This window comes from Berghia stephanieae, chromosome 4 (assembly GCF_034508935.2).
Source record: "Berghia stephanieae isolate SIO BIC M18660-M18661 chromosome 4, UCSD_Bste_1.3, whole genome shotgun sequence".
NCBI classification, from domain to species: Eukaryota; Metazoa; Mollusca; class Gastropoda; order Nudibranchia; family Aeolidiidae; genus Berghia; species Berghia stephanieae.
In genome coordinates, this window is record NC_088363.1 from 51,751,054 (window position 1) to 51,773,553 (window position 22,500).

Below are 22,500 nucleotides of genomic sequence, written 5' to 3' on the forward strand. Positions count from 1 at the left end.
ATAAACGACAACTCACTAAACGCTACACAAACCTAAAAAATGACGTCAAACGGCCAGTCCTAGGGGGTTCTTGTGTCAGGCTACATAAAACCGTTTTACTGGGAAGAGTCACATTTTCCGTTTGAAACGCTGTCGATGAGAATAAATTTTATGATCACAGAATCGTATTTTTAAATAGAAAACATTCTTGAACGATCCATTATTGTTAGAATGTAGGTGTATTTTAACCAGTTAACTGCCGTACTCTGGCAAATAAACTCGTGTTTAAAATTTTGGCCAGAAAACCTATCCTTCAAATATAGATCGATTTAAATGTTCCCCGTCTTGGTAAAAACTCTCAAACTTGGGACTTCGCGAAGTCCCAGGTTTGAGAGTTTTTGCCAAGATGGGAGTCATTTAAATCGATCGATATTTGAAGGACACATTTTCTGGCCAAATTCTTAAATACGTGTTTTTCAAGAGTAGGGCATTTTAACGTGTTAAAAAGAGACTGGAGTTAATAGTTGTCACTCACTGTGAGATACATTATCAAGATTTATAACCCGCGTTTACCAACTAGGTCGACGGACCAATTAGATCAATGAATGTATTCGTATGGTAAACAACTCTATGTTTTCGTGATTTAGTTTGTTCGTCAGTCCCAAAGGAAATGTTTTGATTTATTTTATTCTATTTCATTTATTTTTTTTTTTTTTGTATTTTGTATTTTTATATTGTTGTTACTGTTATTATCGCTGTTGTTCTTGTTGTTAATGTTGGTGCTGTTTATTTTTAGATTAATTTTGTATTGATCTTTCATAACTTTTTTTCTCATTTTTGTCTGTCCTTTTTATCATTATCCACATATTTCATCTTTATGTGATAGATACTATTTTATCTCCTATAGAAAGTACAAGATTTTTATCAGACCTCGCCATGTCAACCACATTTAAGACAAATTGGACTTTTCTCAGAGTGATATCTTTAAAATCTATTTGGTATTGATGAAAAGCATTCAATCAACTTAGATAAAATGTTTGACTTGATTCAATTCAAGTTTGGTATCCTCTCTTTGTGAATATTATTTAATGATATCGAACATTTCCGACTGATGATTGGAAGATGAAATATACATAGAATAGTGGCAATATTTTTCATGTAATTATAGACCCGATTATATTATTTTACTTTGCAAGATTTTGGAATCAAGACTAAAGAAAATATATCCGATCTCTTCGATTTAAATAACTACTGAGTAATTCACAAGACGATTTTTAAAAGAATATCTCAGCTGTTAGATGCAATGGAGACATTCACATTGATTAATGATTTTTTTTTAAATTCCAACAATGAAACCCTTTAAAAATGCTTTTGGCTCCGTTGAGGGACGAAGTGGTCGAGTGGTTAAGGCATTGCATTTTGACTCGGAAGGTCCCTGGTTCTAGCCCCGCTTCAGGCAATTTCGTTTTTTTTCCTTGGGTAAGATTATTATCACACACTTTGCTTATAACATGGGTGATTCCTGTTGAAATCAGACATCTTGTTAGAAGAATTATCTATATTCCTTCATGGTATGCTTAGGCTACGGTATATTATACTGATACCGTGGCGGCGGGGCGTAATTTATTAGTTTTTGTTGTATTTTTTGTACTCTGTTACAACAAAGAGATGTATAAAGAATATAAATGGTTTTTTCTTAATCCATGGATATCCTAAAATGGATTAAAAAGCATTCCTAGTATCTGCAGCTGCAGAGCAAAACCGCGAGGCTTGGAAAAAATTGCAAACAGCACAGGTTCGTGATCAAAACAAGAAATTGTAAGTGCATGAATAGAAATAGTAATAAAGAAGAAAAGCTGAAAGAAAAAGGAGGAGAGATACCAATGTTCACTTGCCTAGAAGCAGAGGTTAGTTAAGATGGAAGGGGTAAATCAAAATATAAGGAGTAGGATAGAGTTTGTATAAGAAGCATTTCAGAGCTTGGTAAAATTGGAACACAAGAAGAGTAGGAAGGAAGACATAGGTTAATAGTCCTGACTGTACTCCTATAGATAGAATGCGCTTGGCCAAGGAGTTCACAACATTGCCATCCGGAAGTATAACGGACCAACGAACAACTCACAAACGCGGATGGCAAAAACAATAACAAAGGCCTGAGTGACGTCATCTGCATACTATCTATAGATAGTATGCAGATGACGTCACTCAGGCCTTTTTTATTGTTTTTGCCATCCGCGTTTGTGAGTTGTTCTCACTAAACTGTATTAACCAAACTATAAAAGTTCATGGTTACACAGAGTTGTGTGTTGGTCCGTTATACTTTCGGATGGCAATGTTGTGAACTCCTTGGCCAAGCGCATTCTATCTATAATATGGCTCTGAAATGTGGAAACTAACTAAAGAAGTAGAAATGAAATTTGATGCATTCCAAACTTAGTGCTTGAGAAGAATATTGAGAATAAAAGGGTAGTAGAATTTTAGGAATGAGAGAATTGTTTTGAATTGGCGGAGGCAAAGAAAGCAATTGTAGTGGTGAGAAGGAAGATATGGAATTGGATTTGGCATTTCTTAAGGAGAGAGGAAAAGAACGATTCTGTAGTGGCAATAGGATGGACTCACGGGAGAAAAACAGGAAAAGGGAGGCCCAAAAACAACATGGCCCAGCATGATGATGATGATGATGATGACTATTATTATATTATTAATATTATTATTATTATTATTATTATTATTATTATTATTATTATTATTATTATTATTATTATTATTATTATTATTATTATTATATTATTATTATTATTATTATTATTATTATTATTATTATTATTATTATTATTATTATTATTATTATTATTATCATTATTATTATTATTATTATTGTTATTATTATTATTATTATATTATTATTATTATTATTATTTAGTAGTAGTAGTAGTAGTAGTAGTAGTAGTAGTAGTAGTAGTAGTAGTAGTAGTAGTAGTAGTAGTAGTAGTATAGTAGTAGTAGTAGTAGTAGTAGTAGTAGTAGTAGTTCGTAATAGTAGTAGCAGTAGTAGTAGTAGTAGTAGTAGTAGTAGTAGTAGTAGTAGTAGTAGCAGTAGTAGTAGTAGTAGTAGTAGTAGTAGTAGTAGTAGTAGTATCACTATTATTATCATTTTATTATTATTATTATTATCATTATTATTATTATTATATTATTATTATTATTATTATTATTAAATGTTGTTATTAATATTATTCTTATTATTCTTATCATTATTGTTATTATTGTTATTGTTATTATTATTGTTATTATTATATTATTATTATTATTATATATATTATTATTATATATTATTATTATTATTATTATACAACATCATCATCATCATCATCATCATCATCATCATCATCATCATCATCATCATCATCATCATTATTATTATTATTATTATTATTATTATTATTATTATTATTAGTAGTAGTAGTAGTAGTAGTAGTATTAAATGTTTGTTATTAATATTATTATCATTATTCTTATCATTACTGTTATTATTGTTGTTGTTATTATTATTGTTATTATTATTATTATTATTATTATTATTATTATTATTATTATTATTAATATTATTATCATTATCATCATTTTATTATAATTGTTAATATTATCATCATTCTTTATCATTATTATTTTTATCATCATCATTATCATCATTATAAAACCGAAACCTATTTTCGAACTGCATGGATTGTTTTAAACATCAAATTGATTCCAGGCAAGTCTCATTAGAGTCAAGTTTCGGTTTACAATAATAATTATGATGAAAGTTTAGACATCGATTGATTCTTACATTACAAAATAAGATAAATCAAAACATATAATGGGCCCCTGTAGCTCAGTTTGTAGAGCACTTGCTTCCCACTCAAAGGGACCAACCTTTATCCCGGGCGCAGTCTACCCCGTAGTAAATTGGTATTTGGGCCTGTTAGGTCTAGCGGAATGTACTTTGCGATGGACAAGCGTACTATCTAGAGGGTAGCAAGCAATTGCTATTGTCCGTTTCACGATATAGCAACCGGGATAAACTCTGGCTCCATGATCCAAATGGGTCTGAAGGACAACTAAATATAGAACTTTGCCTTTATAGTTTTGATTCATGTCAAGTTGTGGCAAGTGATAAAGAGTTGAGATTGTTGTATGGAAACAAAAAAAAAGAAAGAAAAAGAAAGAAAAACTTCCGCATTTCCAATAGCGCAATATCCACCAAACATGCTCAAAGTAAGCTATTTACAAAGAAGTCCCTACCAACAGCAACATTAAAACATGAAGGAGGGGACATGACGGATGTTATCCGATGTTATAAATGATTTGTATCTACAGGTCGCCCCAGGTTTGAGAGTTTTTGCCAATGTTAGAGTAATATAAATCGATTGATATTTGAAAGACGAGTTTTCTGGACAAATTTGTCTATACATTTTAATTTGCCAGAGTGCGGTAGTTAACTGTTTAATAAGGTTTTGAGGAACATTTCATTAGTTTGGATCCAAGTAATAAATATTGGTGGGTATTTATCTTTTTATTGTTTTCTTATATTTAGCCACACTTATCAAAGCAAGTTTTAAGTTCTTTAATTTTTCTTAAAATTGGAAATGCACTATAATATGTCTAATATAGCAACTGCTCTATTTCTTTGCTCACATTCTCTCATCGTACTCAGGTGTAAAATGAGTACCTGGCCGTTACAGCGTTGTCTCTGTCTGAAAAATGTAATATCGCCTACAGGCGTCATGTCTCGTTCTACATGTTACGTGTTGCTGTTGGCCAGGGACCCTTTGTAAAAAGCTTTGAGCACGTAAAGTGGATATTGCCCTATATAAATGCTCTACTCTCTCTCTCTCTCTTTCTCTCTCTCTCTCTCTGTCTCTCTCTTCTCCCCCCCCCCCCTTCCCTATCTTTCGCTCTCTTCTTTCTTTTTCTCTTAGTTCTCTCTCACACACATACACGCACACTCTCTGTGTTTCGTACACACACACACACACACACACACACACACACATAATATTCTTTGTTAGCCGTCTACCGTTAATCACCTTTTCAAAGCCTATAAATACAGCATGATGTCAACCATTTCCATCAATCCTACACCACAACCCATAATAGCTGCTCATCAAACAGACCCTTACTGTCTTACCAATACCACCACCATCACTAAAATCATACTAAAACAACCAACAAAACCACCACCACTACCACCATTACCAGCATTACCACCACTGTCGCATTACGACCCCCCCTCCCCCCCACCACCACCACCACCACCCTCCCCACCTTCACCCTTTTTTCACCCCACACTCTTACCATCATTACATACGTACAAGGCGAGTCAGTCGGAACAACTATTTAAAACTGACTATTTGTTCCTTGTTTGGGAGTAACTCACGCAAACAGCAATCACTGCTTATCCAAAAAACCCTCACGCGCGTATTTCTAAATTCTGTCCCTGCTTAACTCCCGCGCCCCTACTGCTCTGCTCACCCTTTTGTCTAAAAGTCCTGTCTATAATAATTCCCACCGCTCACCTCACCTACTCCTTCATCCTCCTCGCTCCCTCGCTCACACCATTTCGCTCCCGATTCCGTTCTCAACCGTCCACAACGCTACTAACTTGGAACGGCTCACACAAGGCGACAGAATGCACGAGGCACAACAACGCGCAACACGACACCCGTTGGCTTTCGCAGTGACTGGGTTAACTTCTATACTCTCAAACCTCTATTATCCAAATAACTTGTTTCTTTGTCACCCCGAACGCCGTCCGTACGTCCACGCGAGCAGCTGACTGAGTACTCCCGACTACATCTCACCCACAACTGCAGCACTCACTACTTCTACTAGTACGATTCTACTACCACCGCCACCGCCAACTTCACATCATCAACAACATCATCATCATTATCTTCATCTTCACTGTTGCTAATTCTGTTGCTGCTGCTGATGTTGATGCTGATGTAGTAGTATTCTCCGGAACCGGTACAGATGCTACGCAGCAACAGTTCTAACGCAGCAGCCGTCGCGGACTTTCTATGATAACTACGAGAGCAACTTTTACCGCCATATGGTAGTGATTACAGTGGTGGCAAGAGCTTTTGTAGTAATTCATAGCAGAAATATTACACGTCTAATAATAATATAGTGGAGGCCATCTATTTTAATTTCGATAGATAGATTTCAGATTAACAGCTGTTGCTCCACCCAGCTGCCGACGTGTGTTATTATACGAGTCTTTGGGTGGTTTACCCTTTACGTATATTATTGTAAGCTTACGGACGTGCTGTCAAATACATGTAGAGATTATGGTTAGAATTAATGGTTAGAATAATAATCGTAATAAGAATAGAATAAGCCTAGTTTAGAAAGAGACATGAATATTTTTGGTGTCAGACAATAATGATTCGTTAAATTCTTCAAATCGATCTACAAAAGTTCACCAGTGTTCTGATTGCAGGTGAGTTTGTCTTTATCATTTAGTCTTTCAAATTTTTATTGTATAATTTATTTATAAGAATAGTCTCATTGAGTGTTAATTCAATTCATACTCGCTTTTAATTATGTCGATTAGTAGGCATCTTTTCTAATATGTGTGTTTAGTGATCTCTGCGATACTTTAAGGTCATGTTTTTTTTTAATAATCGCGAGAGCCATTATTTGAGCACTGAATGGTTCTCAAGAATTACTTTAAAGATAGCATCACGCAAGACTACATTTTTATATTTGAAAGATTCCGGTATTCATTTCATTTTAAGTATTTTAAGGAAAATTCCTTTAAAAATCATATCAGTGTTGTATACAACAATTTATTTATCTATCCAATCTTTGCAATTTCAAAGCAAAAGACAGCTTTAGAACAAATTAGATTATATTTAAGATAAGTTAATACTAGACATAGCCAACTTTAGAACAAGCCAAACTGTCAAATCAGTCAGCCCCACGGCACTTTTCAGAATGGTTTGAAATGCTAGTGAAAAGAGGAATTATTGCATTGTCACACTTGACAGCATTATGAATATTGATGCTATGCGCCACGTAAAATACATGTGTTAGGCGGATATAACGTACCAACAAACAAAACCATGTGTAACTTTGAACATTTATAGATAGAACGAAATTGACGCTCTTTATTATTGTTTTAGCCAGACATTATTATGATTAGTTATTACTAGTATCAAATACACTATAAACGTTCAAGGATATATTAACAGTGTTTTGTGTGCAGGAACGTTCCATCTGGCTGGAAGATGTTATGAGTTTTTTAAATAAGCGCATAACATCAGTAGCTTGATTGATATAATTTAGTGGTAACCAATCATAAAAATATCTGTCTATAAAACAATTACAATAGCGCTGAGTGACGCCAATTTCGTTCTATCTATATTACTTTGACCAACTGTTAAAATATTGAGTAATGCTAAAGATCGTGGGGTTGATTGTTTAAGGTGTGTAACAAGCATGTAACTGAAGTTGGTTATTGTTAACCCTCTCCTTACCAACTATAGGAAAATTGTCACATTTTTTAAGATACAACCAACATTTTTCTTTTTCAAATTTATTTTGTACATCATAAAATTTAAAGAAAATGAACAATGTGTTGTAGAGCTGGTTTTGTTAAAGAGATTATGTATCGCAAGAATTTTACTGCTATTGTATTTGAGTTATAAAAAATATATTTTTGTGTTAGTTGGGTGTGAACTTTTGGGGAAAATCCTGAAAATGGCTGGTAAGGAGAGAGTTAATACCAAGCAATATTTGAGACCAAATTGATACTTTCATTTACGGGCCCCGATAACTCAATGATAGAGCACTCACCTTACAGGTAAAGGACAATGTCGCATTGATCCCGGGTGCGTTCGATCAAGATTATTATTTTTTTTTCCTGATTCCCCTGTCAACCCGGCAATGATTGTGCTGTTTGGTGATATTTTAAATCTGGCAGAAATTAATTTGCCATAGATAAGCGTCTTAGCAGTAGTGTGTGATGTGGTATTGTGGTATGACACTCGCCTTCGGATCGGAAGGTCCTAGCTTGAGTCCGCGCATTGAGCCCAGCATAGCTGAGTCCTTGGAAAAGCTTCTATTTTAGTCACATTCTTTCACCGTAATCGTAAAATAAGTACCTGGCCGTTAACATCGTTGTCTCTGTCGGAAATAATTGTTATATCGCCTGACAGGCGTTATGTCTCTTCCTCTATTTTGAGTGTTTCTGTTGGCTATGGACCCCTTGTAAAATGCTTTGAGCACGCTACGTGAATATTGCTCTGTATAAATTCTTGAGTTAGTACTAATTACTATTTGTTAAGCGCTACAGAAATCGGGTAAAGGGCTCCAATATTCCATGGGTAGCTCAGTGTCTCGGCTTGTCACAATGTCAAGCAGTGTTGAGCGTGATCGGTGGCCGAATGCGTGATAGGAACCGTGGGAATTTACTGTCCAGACGTTCCGTCCTTCGGTAAAACACTTTACATATATAACCCCACTCTACTCAATTTTAAATGCTCACCTGGCTATGAGTGGAGACGGATATTGTAAGAGTGTTAGCACATACAAGGACGCTAACAGGCGACTGGTACTGTATAAATAAAAAGATGGTTTAACTATAGGACCCGTTTGGGGTGTAAATGAATCCTGAAAAAATCACTAAAAATACTGGAAGTTCGTAGTCTATTTCCTATAATTTTCATTTTAATTTAACTTTTCAGGGTAAAAATTAAGTCCTAAATAATACCGTCTTGAAACTGTGGGTAACATTTAGATATAGATTGTTAAGGGTTTAAAGCTAAATTTCCATAAATGTCATTGTTCATAATATAAATGTGATCAGTCGCCTCGAACAGGAATTACATCGGGGTTATTTAAATTTAACGTCGAACTTAAAATATGAGACTCCGATTAGATTTAGATTTCTTGTTTCAGGGTTTCTTAAGGAGCGAGAAATGCAGCTGATATGACCTAAAGATATCATTAGCGCTGTAAAACCCTTAAAAACGACCACAAATAACAGAAAAGTAAAAGTTTTATATTTCTGATCAATTTAACATTAAAACTAATAATATCACTTATCTAGTTCACTCCGACATAATACAAGATTTACATTAGGGATCAGATATTATTATAAGATTCAAGAACTCATGCTTCATGACTTTGGGATAAGGTCCCAATGCGCTGCGCGATCTTGGGAGCTAGTAATGGGAATTAGTTTTAAAAGCTGCACTTAATGATGTTATGGGGGCGAAGTGGCCGAGTGGTTGAAGCATTGCACTGTGACCCACTTCAGGCACTTTCGTTTTATTCATTGAGCAAGATTATTAACCTCCAATTCGCTCACATGGGTGATTCCTGTTGACACCAGACATCTTGTTTGATGAATTATCTCTATTCCTTCGTGGCGGAAGGGCATAATTTTTTAATGATGTTATTGTATTATGCAAATCATCTACTACGCTGTTTTGAGAGGGAGTACTATTACAATATCTGTCATAGATACATGCACATCGGGTGAGGTAATAATGATAATGTTACAATTCTTACCTGAGGTCGCTGGGCGTAATCGCATAGCCTGGTAGTAGCCTTCTTTGACTTATTGATGCTATGCATTTAGTCAAAAACAACCTCATAACATCCGCCAGCCGGATAATGACGTACCTACACACAAACAAGGTGTAACCTTAAACGTTAAAATTCTGATTATTACAACTTAGAGAGAATTAATAAAAATGGCTGTCTAAAAACAATAACAAAGAGCTGAGTGACGTCAATTTCGTTCCTTCTATAGCCTGACACTTACAATATAAGGTGACGATCACCAAAATAAAGTGAAAAGTGAATCGTCAGTGGTGCTTATTATGACCCCCTTGGTTGTACTATTGAATACGACTCACCATGGTCTTTCTCTTGATGGTCGTCAACTTGAATTGTGACGTAATTTTAGGTCGGTGCAGGTTGACGGAAGCTACGGTCTGATATCACGCCAAAAAACATGCATTACAATGTAAGACGATCATTGTGTCAGTGCATGACATAATCAGTCAGAAGGTGAATATTTTGGGTTTGCATTTTTGCATTCTCTGAAAGAATATGCTCCCCAGAGCATTTTAATCTTGGTGATTTTTCATGAAGTTATGGTGAGATGTATGGGAAAGGTATCCAGTAACTTTTCTCAAGTTTCATACTTTTTCAACTTGACTAGCTGTAAAAAATATTTAAAAGTGAAATTAAGCTTTTGATTTTTCACGAAGAGGCACAAAAAAGGTTGCTTTAATCATTTATGACAAGAACTCATTTTGGATCAAAATTGACCTTCTAACTCAATTTGTCAATATCTCAGTTCAAACCTTTTCACCATTCGACTGATTATGTCATTCACTGTAACATATAGATAGAATGCGCTTGGCTAAGAAGCTCATAACATTGCCATCCGGAAGTATAATGGACCAACACACAAAATTGTGTGTATCCATAAACGTTTATAGTCGGGTTAATACAGTTCAGTGAGCATTACTCATAAACGCGGATGGCAAAAAACAATAACAAAGACCCGAGTGACGTCATCTTCGAACTATCTATAGTGGAGAAAGTGAACATTGAGTCATATTAAATATTACAACCAATATGATCATTTGTCAGTCTGAGCACTATTGGCCACAACTCACTTTTTACTTTTTTATTATTGGTGATCATCGTTTTTCATTGTAACGTATTTTTTTTGTTTGTGTCAGGCTATACGAGCAGGCGATGAGATTCGCTAAGTCAGCTCAAATACATTATCGTATTACCTCACTCGACATACTTGAATCTAGTTTGTACGTCACCTTGTATTGTAATGTAATTTTTGTGTGTGAAGTAAACTCCAGCATGGTTTCTACGAAATCCTCAGGCAATGTAAAACAGTGTGAGGAAATCGTGTAAAAAGAGTAATAATAATAAAAATGGGGACGTTCGAATAAGTTCGAGGAAACCATGTGTTTGAGGAATCCATTTCGAGGAGACCAAACTCGCGACTAAGTGTTATTGAACGCTGTTAATGCTCGCTGGGCAGGGCTAACATAACAAAACCTGCGTTCAGATACAACATCAAATATACTGTCACCAAAAAATGTTCTTTTGGATACAACCTTTTAGAATAAAAGATATCGGCATCAATTCATACTATAGCCAAGTGAACACAGTTCAAAACCAGAAGCGGTAGTTAACATTTTAAATCTGTAACATCCTGCTCCTTCCTCTCCTCTTCCTCCTCCTCCTCCTCCTCCTCCTCCTCCTCCTCCTCCTCATTCTTCTTCTTCTTCTTCTTCTTCTTCTTCTTCTTCTTCTTCTTCTTCTCGTTTTCTTTTCATGTCTTATGACATTTCATTATGCACATAGTGCGTACATGTCCTATTCAGGGTAGCACGTTCCACCCTCAGTAGGATGCCAAACTTTTCATCAACGGGGCTTTGGTGCATTTTCCCCCTTCCTATTGAATACTTCCGCGAAGCCCTAGTTCTTCGATGTTGAAGGCGTCGGACTTGTTTGATATTTTATTCTACTTCCTCTTTTTTTTTTCAAACAAGCGAATACTCAAAGGATCAAATGGATAAATCCTCGCCATTTCATCTGCAGTAAAAATTATCTTTAGATGAGAATCAATATCCTGTCTACTTTTGATATCAAATCTTCAAAGATATCAATTCTCTCTCTCTCTCTCTCTCTCTCTCTCTCTCTCTCTCTCTCTCTCTCGTTCTCATTATTCTTATATATATATATATATATATATATATATATATATATATATATCACAGAGAACAAATACTGAAACAAGACTTTTTTAAACCCAAAATGTGTGCAAATAGAGAATAAAAATCTGATCTAAAAACTGGTTCCAATCTCATTGGAAGTGTAAAACCACATTTCCGGAGGCCTGCTTATATATCTACCTTTTGTAAATGATCTTCTAGTTTCAAAATAATGGCATATATTTTCTAGTCTAAATATATAAAATGATGGTCGTCAATAAAGACCATCCATCCTCCCTCGCTATTTTACGTCCCATAAATCCCAAGACTCAGCCTATACATTCTGCTACTAAATTCGTTCCGATCAGAATGATATTTATTTAATGTTGATGTTCTTATTCTAGTATTATCTAATAGGACGAGTTGGCTCCTGTAAAACAACTTTTCGTTAAATAACCCACTTCCTTCATTGACACACACACACACACACACACACACACACACACACAAACACACACATATGACATTGGCATTCTCTCCCATAAAAAAAAATCACTCTAAATTATTTTTTTCGGCGTCCGATTCATCCCGATAAAGAATCGTTTCGGACGTTTGGTTACATTTGATATCCTAACTGCTATGGTGTTTTTGTAGAGTTTTGTTGGGTTTTTTTAAAATGTTTACTTTCTTTTTATGTGTAACCCTCCGGCCTTATGTCCCTTACTTTCCTACATACCATCCATCAAGAATCATTTTGGTCCATGAGCAATTTGGACCAATCACTTGCCTCAGAACGAATATCTTTATTCCTAGAATAGATAGAAATCAATTAATGTTTGCTAGATGCTTACAACTTTGATGGATGTTGAAATCGTAAACGATCTTACCAACATTCTGCTGTTCATCGACAAAATACATTTTTTTTATTTTTACCATATTAGTCAGATAGAGGACAAAATACATTGTTATAACTAAATGAATCAATAAAACTAGAGTTTTTTTTAAAAAAAACCGCAATATTATCCACTTAATGTGCTCAGGGCGCTTTTCAACAGGTCTTAAGCAAACAGTTATACTTAATACTATGTAGAACGAAAGATGAAATTATGTGGCTTTATTGAGATTAATTTTTTGGACAAAAGCATCGTTCTTATCGACAAGGTACTCATTTTACACCTGATTACAATGAGAAAATGTTAGTAAAGAGCATTTTTCAAGGACTCAACAGCGCCGTCCTGAGTAGGGTTTATAACCAAAAAGATTTCTTATTAAAATGAGGACACTATCTTTTGTCCGAAAAGATACCTCAGATATAGCTATTCGATCTAAATTCAGACGTAAAGAGCTTAAGATAAATTGTTAACACATTTTCTGTCATAGGAGAATACGAGTAAATTGATACCAATCATATAGATTAAACAGTATGAAGGATTTTAAGGTTTTACCAGATGTTTTGCCCAGTATATCAAACGGAGAAGAGGGCCCAATACGATCACCATTTTTAAAAATTGTGACCCATTGTCATAACATCAAGTTTCTTCCGATATAAAACGTGATTGGCGCGGTGGGTAGAAAGAACTGTCTAATTTTATCCCCCAAAAAACTTGTTGAATTAGGATATTGTTGTTCCAATTTCAGAACTTCGTGAGCATCTCTAAGTCATTAACACTTATTTGTTAAAGTTGATGCCAGACTACATTATTTTAAGGATTGTATAGTATTATTAAATCCTCGTGAGTGTATAATGTTGATTTTTGAAGTTATCGAAAGCGACAACAATTTTTATCTCCTAAGATTTACGAATTTTTTATATTTCAATAAAACCTTGCTATAGAATTTTTAACAATAATAAATGAAACCAAAGGAAATTGTCGGTGTATCTTCACAGCTGAAATCCTAACTCTACTTCAACTATTTACAAAATGGGCATGCCTTACATACTCTCTCTGATTAAAATTTACATTAATTTATAGCTTTTTTCAACTCGGGTGTAACGGATTTCCTCCAACTGTTTCTAGGAATGACATAACAATATGAAATCATCAATTCACATCGCTTAAATACAATATTGATAGGGTAAAATATGAATCATCAATTCAAACCAAACCGCTTAAATACAATATTGATAGGGTAAAATATGAATCATCAATTCAAATCAAACCGCTTAAATACAAAATTGATACAGTAAAACATGAATCATCAATTCGAATCAAACCGTTTAAATACTAAATTTATACAGTAAAACATGAATCATCAATTCGAATAAAACCGCTTAAATACTAAATTTATACAGTAAAACATGAATCATCAATTCGAATAAAACCGCTTAAATACTAAATTGATACAAGAACTGATGATATTATATTACAATAAAAGGATGTTAGATCAATGGCAATAAAACAGCCTATCATCACCAGCTCATCAGCTCCTTAGCTAATCAAACAACCTCATAATCGATACCTTTGTTGCCAACGTGACAAAGCTATAGTCAAAATAACATTATTATATAATCATTAAAGCGAGGGCATTTCAGGTTGTTGATGTGTAAGGGATAAATAGACACGATTCTAAATGAAGGTATTCGTCATAGGTCAAATTTTAAAGTCTAAGATTTAATATCAATTTTAAACATTGGGGTTTGCCGGGCGTATACCGTCTTGAGATGATGTGACAAATCCTATCAATAGAAGAAACGAAGTCGACATCACTCCGCTCTTTGTTATTGTTTTTAGACAGATTAGTTCTCGCTAATTTCATTCAATCAGACTATAAATGTTAAAGGTTACACATAGTTTTGTGTGTTGATATAATTTATCAGGTTGGCAGACGTTGTGAATATTTTACCTAAACGCATATCATCAAAAGAAACGGACCTTGAATGCAAAAGTTCTGCTTTTTATTTCATTATCCTAAATATTGTTATTTTATCCATCAATTTATAAACTCATTCAACTTATTCATATGGAATCATCGATTCACCCCACACTGCTTTACACAAAAATTGAAAGAGTAAAGCATGAATTATCAAATTAAACCAAACCGTTTAAAGACAAAATTGATACATGAAATGGAACTATTATATTACACTAAAAGACTTTGAGATCAATGGCAATAACACAGCCATCCTATCATCCCTATCGCCTCAGCTCCTTAGCTAATCAAACAACTCTCATAATCAATACCACTGTTGTCAAAGCGGCAAAGCGTAATGGCAACAAACACGTTCTTTTTTTTTTTTCACAGTTATTCTATACCAGTCGTCAAGTATCCTCCATTATGGTGGAAAGAGTTAAGAAAACAAACTTGGTTCTTTAAAAGCTTTATTGTTATCATCGTTATCATAATAGCCCAGGGTGGGATGGGGCGTGGGGAGCGTCGTTGGAATCTGTAATGTTTCATTGTGTCAGTTTTAATGTAGAATTATTACAATTTGTTTTATTATTTATACCAGATTCCCGCAGAGTGGGTTTCATATTGATTTTTTCCGTGACGTTACATTATGATGTTATCAATATTGATTGAATCCCGAGAGATAGCATACCATAACCGTTGAAAGTATGAACATACCTGAATCTTGCAAGAGTTTTTGAATAATATTCCAACTCTTGCGATATTTTCTTTTCTCCGCTTTGTATTATAGTTATCTATTTTCGGGGCGTAAAATTGAATTTAAATATATATGCGTTTCATAAAACGCGTCCAGTTGTGTCAAACAACAACCTACAGTTGAAGACCAGAATGAAAGTAGTGGAAACATATGTTATAAGTTCCCTTTTATACGGTTATGAAAACGTGGACGCTTGACAAAGAATGTAATCGTTTACAGGTTAGAGGCATTTGAGATGTGGACGTATAGAAGAATGTTGAGACTATCTAATATATATATATATATATATATATATATATATATATATATATATATATATATATATATATTGTATATATATATATATGCGAACGAGGTAGTGCTGGCAAATGTGAGAAAAGAAAGAGTACAGATAGATACCATGAGAAAGAGGCAGTTACGTTTTCTGGGACATGTGTGGAGGAGAGACGGAATAGAAAAGTAACATCTGGGATGGTCAAGGGGAAGAGAGCTGGAGGAAGACAGAGAATGATATCATATTTGTATAATTTGTATAGCCAAAAGTGATTTTAAAAACAACGCAAACTTCATGCGCACCACAGAGGAACGTAATACTTGGAGACAGCTGGCCGGCAACGTGCTCAGGAGTACCAGCCACGATGGATGATGATAAAAATTGAAACCTTTACAGTCTAGAGTGAAGAAGCAAGTGTTAAAAATAAATGTGTCCTCGCATTAAATGCAGAATAATGACGTTATAAACAGCCACTGACAGAGAATACAACTATTTAAAAGCTAATCATTTCGAATCAAATGTTACCACATTCTTCCCTCCATCAACCTTATTCAATTTTAACTATGAGCCTTGCACACTGATTTCTTTGTCTAACCCTTAGAAAATTCTTATGCTTCACTGTTAGCAGAATTGCTCCATTCATGCCCCCTTTTTCACCCAGTCAACATGAGTAATTCCTTCATAGACAATGCCATGATGTGCAAAGGCTTAATCCCTTTTTGTTTATTTGTTTGTTTGTTTTCAATTTCTTCATAAGAAGTAGTCGCGCGCCTTATTAAGTTTACATAAATTAGTTTTGATGACAATACTCGTGTTATCGAACGAAAATAATATCGCGTTGAATAGCCTGAACATCTGGGATATATTATGGCTGTTTGATAACAACTGACCAAATAAAATCAATTCGCGACGTTAGCATATTGTGATAAGAATAATTATTAACGCGAAATGATAATATCTGGGTCACACAAATAATTGCTTTTTTTATAGCGCAATATCCACTAAACGTAAAACGTAACAAGTAAAACAGAACATGACGCCTTTGTTAGGCGATATTACATTTTTTTTTCTGACAGAGACAACGTTGTTAACGGCCAGGTACTCATTTTACACAGGAGTACGGTGATAGAATTTTAGTAAGGAGCCTCTTCAAAGGACTGAACTATGCGCCGAGCGAACCTCGAATCCAGGACCTTTCGATCCAAAAGCGAGTGCTATACCACAAGATCACATAGCCGTTGATGATGATGATGATGATGATGATGTTTGTATTAACAATAATATTATTAGAAGAGTTTTATTAGCAATATTAATTATGGTAATAATAATAATAATAATAATAAATAATAATAATAATAATAATAATAATAATAATAATAATAATAATAATGATGATGATGATGATGATGATGATGATGATGATGATGATGATGATGATGATAATCATAATACTTGAACTAAGAGGTCTAGACTCGATTCAAAACGCTATAACCTCTGCGCCACCCACAATGCGAGATATCTGAAATTCAAATCGGCCCTCAGAATAAATCATATCCCTCGGGATCCCTACACTCGCGGTGCCTGGTATCGGCTGGATCTCTAGGCGACATTTGGCGGCACCCTTTGTCATGATGAGAATAAAAACCTTTTTATACTGAGTGGAACAGAGCTAGAGAGAGAGAGAGAGAGAGAGAGAGAGAGAGAGAGAGAGAGAGAGAGAGAGAGAGAGAGAGAGAGAGGGAGATTGAAGAGTTTTGAAATACTTTTTGATAAACTAACAACAAGCAATTTAGAGAATGGAATTTTGCAATAGGGAAGAAAAGTGTGATGTCAAAAAGACTGGTGGTTCCTGTCTCCTTGGAAATGTAAAACTGTTTTTCAGGAGGACTGAATAATGCCATGTGTAAATGATATTCTGGTTTCAGAGTGCTAGCATCTATTTTCTAGTCTGTATTTTTATTTTTATCGTCATTAAAGATCATCCATCCTCATTCTTTTACGTCTCGTAATTTTAGAATCAGCCTATAAATCCTGCTACTAAATATATATAGATATGCCACCTTATGATTCAATATGTAACCTATTCATTATTTGTCCTCCGAAGGACTGGTTACATACACACTTCCAAGGATTCAAGAACCAACAAATTAGGTGTGACGTAATGAATTTTCTTCCCTATTTTTTACGAAATAATTGTTGAGATTTCATCTTGGTTTAACCTTGTAATATGAATCGAGCAGTTGGATAAATACAAATGCCAACGCATTGATTGTTTTCCTTCTACGAGATAGACTAATGTGATTAATTATATACCAAACTGTTTAAATCAACGTCCTTCATATATGCAGGTCTGACATCCGAAAGCAATTATGGGCCTAGTTTAACATTGTTATAATGGACAATATTTTGCGTCATTTTTAAATATTTCATTAGAACAATAATATCAAGAAATGAAGTGGGTAAAAAAAATGACAGAGGACAATAGGAAATAAAACCTTTGTGGCGACGGGGATTCGAACCCACGATCCGACTGTAACGGCACTTCCGTCTGGCCACTAGAGAGACGTCCCACAATCGGCGTCATCCGACACTGCTATACTCTCTTCATTTCTTGTTATCATCAACGTCAGTGCCAGCTCCACTCACTTTTCTGTAATGAAGTACCTACCTAAATTTTGCTTTGATTTCGGTTTATTTCCATCACAAAAATGAGACCATAACAATTCCGGTTATCGGGTCTTCAAATAAGTACACGTCAGTCACATCCAGCTTTTTAGTTCCCTTTATTCATCCCTTCTTCTTCTTCTTCCAGTGTCATCTCATGGGTTGAGGTCGATTTGAAATGACACGCCAATCTTCCCTGTTGACGGCTTGCTGACTGCATTCGGCTGCCGACAATCCTGTCCATGTCCTCACATCATCTATCCAAGTTCTTGCTGGCCTGCCTCTTCCTCTTTTCCCCTCAACTCTGCCTTCAAGAAGGACCTTAGTTTTCTTGTTTTTATTACTTTCATTAAGGTCGGTCTGATATCAAGGATGTCACAGACTTCTTGATTTGTTTTCTTTTCTTTCCAACTGATTTTTCCAAGGCGACGGAAAATCCACATTTCAAAGGCCTCAATTCTTTTCTCTATTTGTTTGTTCAAGGTCCATGTTTCTGAGCCATAGAGAAGTGCTGAGTGGACATAACATTTGAGTATTCTTATTCTCGTTTTCATATGCGTTTGTTGCGAGTTAAAATGCTATTCAGTTGGCTGAACCTCGACTTGGCTATAGCAATCCTGTTTTTCACTTCCAGCTCATTCTTTCCGTTGTTGGTCATTGTCTGTCCAAGATATTTAAAAGAATCTACTTGTTCGATGTTTTGATTATTAATTTGGACTTTTGCGATTTTTTCAGGCTTCTTTGACATGACCATTACCTTCGTCTTTTGAACATTCATCTCTAGACCCTTTGCTGTACTGTTCAGGTTTACTTGATTTGCAAGGATCTGTAGATTTGTCTCGTTCGATGCCATTCATCCCTAAGGGGATAATTTTTCTTTAGTGTCTATTCCAAGGGAAGACTGGAATGACCCAGTCGTCAGTCGCAGTGCAGCGCCGCAAACTGAGCTACGGCGAGGTGACTTGCTCAAGGCCACACAAAGCAGCAGGTATTCGAACTCGGTACCTTTTCGGGTACAAAACAAAGACCATACCGCTGAGCCACGCTGTCCCCTCTTACTGCTGTACTCTTCCACCCATGTGATCAATCGTTTCCAAACAGTATCATGTCGGGGTGACCTTCAAATGTTAATATTACGTAGCTTATAATTTTGGTATTTTTTTTATTCCTTCATTGAGGAGGGTAAATCGTATTCCTTGATCTATTTTAAAAACGTCATTATTAAGATCATTTTTAAAAAGTCAAATTCAATTTTTCCTCAACCTTTTCATTCTGACATAGCGGATCACTTATTTCTCCTTGCTTCAGTTAAACCGATTGAATCAGTCAGAAAGAGTATTACTATCGATATTACAAAGTACACAAATCACTAATTGGGGGCGGGAGGGGGGTGGCCGTGTCGTTAAGGGATTGCGAAATAGCTTTTTTTTCCCCTTGGGCTAGATTATTAACCCCCGATTTACTCATTTTGGGCAACGTGAGTGATTCCTGTTGACATCAGAGTTTTGTTTGATGGATTATAACTATATTCGAATCTTATTGGAACGCATAGGCGACGCTTTCCAACGATGCCTCGCGGAAGAGCGTTTTTTTTATTAGACTAATCCCAACGTCGAACATTGCTATATAAAACTGCATCGATTTGAAATTGATAGCGCTGTAGTAGTACTGTAATTCCAGGAAATGAGAATAGTTACTATTTTCTGTTCTCAAGTCAAGCATGAAACGAGGCACGGGTTTATTCTAAACCCAGACATTGTATCAACGAGTTCTTTGATCTTGTTTTATGGTTAGAGTAATTTTACCGTAAATCACAAAACGTCTTTCTTTTAAATTTGGCCAGGACATTATTTACTTCAAATACCGATGATTTAATGTATTCTCAACTAATCGGAAATTCTTAAACCTGGCAATTCATAGAAATTAAAAGTTTAAGAATTTTATACAAGTTGAGGATCATAGAAATTCATCGATATTTGAAGTTTAAATTTTCTGGCCAATTTATTTTTATTGTTTTTTTTTGTTTTTTTTTGCTTTATATAGGAGAGTGAGTTGAATTTCAAATTAGATTCTATCAGTGTTGGGAAACGATGAATTCATTTACGAACTCACTAGCCCGTATTATTTCGTGCCCAATTGATGGAATGGGCCGCTGTCTGTATTAATCTTTTTTAGATATATTGCCCTAACAGGTGATCTGTGCACGGTGGCTTGACTACATGGGAATGAGTATCTGACTACTGAAAATTGTGACTGTCGATACCAAATAGTATGTCTAACAGATGCCTTGTACTGAATAAAATTCAAATTTTGCTCCTTATGACTTGCTGAAGCGTATTTATCACGATAAAAAGTATGCGAAAAAAAAGTTAGAAATGCTAAAAAATGTCGTTTTTATTTGTGCATCTAGACCCAACATAATTGATATCCCTTTCCATAATATATGATTATCGATCACACCAAGCGCCTATATCAACATACACGTTCTTATAATCATTATTGTACCAATAGATTTATGCTGCAAAGAGATGTCCAATTTTTGCTTGCGACTCTGACGATGATAAAATCCTCTTTAAATCAAGATATTGATGGTGCTAGTGCTATAAACTTGTGACAGTGTCTTAAATTAGTGCTTCTTGCCTTTCTTATGATGACCGCGCTACCATCTAGGTGCATAATATAATGATTGCGCCAAAAGGCATTGATCAGTGATATGTATATATATATATATATATATATATATATATATATATATATATATATATATATATATATATTATAATGTTCAATGTTGACGTGTCCATATTTGCAGGTTTTACAATCGAACTCAATTATGGGCTTGATTTAACTTTGTTGTCATGGACAACTTTGTTGTCATGTCATGTTGCGTTGTTTTGAGTAGTATTTCCATTACAGCATTGAGCCCATGACAATTTGGGTGATCAGACCTGCAAATAAGTACGCGGCGCTCAATGTATGTTATATTGCTCTACCACACAATAACTATTGTATCACGATATTTCATTAGACACACTTCAGCTTCACTGGGTTTTCCCTACCTAAGTATGTATCATATCCTTAGACCGTATCGATTTTACCCTAGGGTTCTTTTCTCGTATCAAATAACATTCGTCCTTAATTATAATTGCAGTCGATACTTATTCAGCTGCCGATACCCGAGGCAAATTTAAATATCGTAAAGTACAATGAGACACTTAGCCAGGGCAGACTGTTTGTCTCGCCTCGAAAATGTAAACTAAAAGTAACAGAGAAAATAGTAATGATACTGGAAACATAGAAACGGTGAATTTAAAAAAAAATCGACTGTTAACAGTCTTGGCTTAATTCAATTTTGATGTCTGCGACATTTGATGTTGTCATTTAATTTCTAAGACTCTAGAATAAAGTGAGGATGGGCATCAATTGAGCTTCTATTTTTTTTCTCGAATGACATTAGACCAACGTGTACTTAGTTGCAGGTCTGGTGACACGATTTGTTATAGGCTCATTGTTGTCATGGAAATACTCTTTTAACATAAGCAAAATATTGTCCATTATAACAATGCTTAAATCAAACAGATAGTTGCGTTTTGATATCAGACTCAAATGATGTTTCAAATTGCGACCCACTAAGTCAATCTGATATTACCGGAATTGTCTTTTTTTTAATTAAATAATATAAAAATCTCACACTTGCTTTTTGGATTTCCCGATGTGTTTCTAATTGCTGCACAACCTGGCGAGTGCGCGTTGGAAACGAGTTATAATTTCAAAACGTAAGAGTGTAAGAAACACTTTATTCTACCCTTGAATCGATTCTAATTTCGTTATCTCTGGACAAAAGACATTTTCAAAAACGTTAAAATGATATTTCTCTTTTTCAAAAAAAAAAAAAAAAGAAAAAAAGAAAAAAAGAAAACAACAGGAAATAAAAAGAATCAAACTTTATTGAAATTTAACGTTTGATAACCTGATGTCACATAATGTTATTATTGTAAACTTGATAATATCATTATGTTTTGGGGATTGGTAGAACAAAATTGAGTTTGGAAAAAAAATAATCAAAAAGAGGAAAGCAAACTTTATTGATGGTTCGAGAAAAAAACAGCACTTTTTTCTATTGAAAGCATTTATTTTAACTTTAATGATGAGTATTGAGCTAAATCTTGAATTTTTAATCATTAAGGTCAACTTGACATGTTACCGTTTTCATAGATATTTTGGGCTTTGAA

At 34.8% G+C, this 22,500-nt stretch overlaps 1 long non-coding RNA gene across 1 annotated transcript in view; it reads left to right on the plus strand.

Annotated features, from left to right (window-relative positions):
- Positions 1-5,918: 5,918 nt before the first annotated feature.
- Positions 5,919-22,500, plus strand: part of LOC144972031 (uncharacterized) — an 85,328-nt gene continuing 68,746 nt past the window's right edge. Inside the window, exon 1 of the long non-coding RNA XR_013645237.1 lies at positions 5,919-6,463. This is a non-coding gene — a long non-coding RNA (uncharacterized LOC144972031). The remainder of the gene's footprint in view (positions 6,464-22,500) is intronic.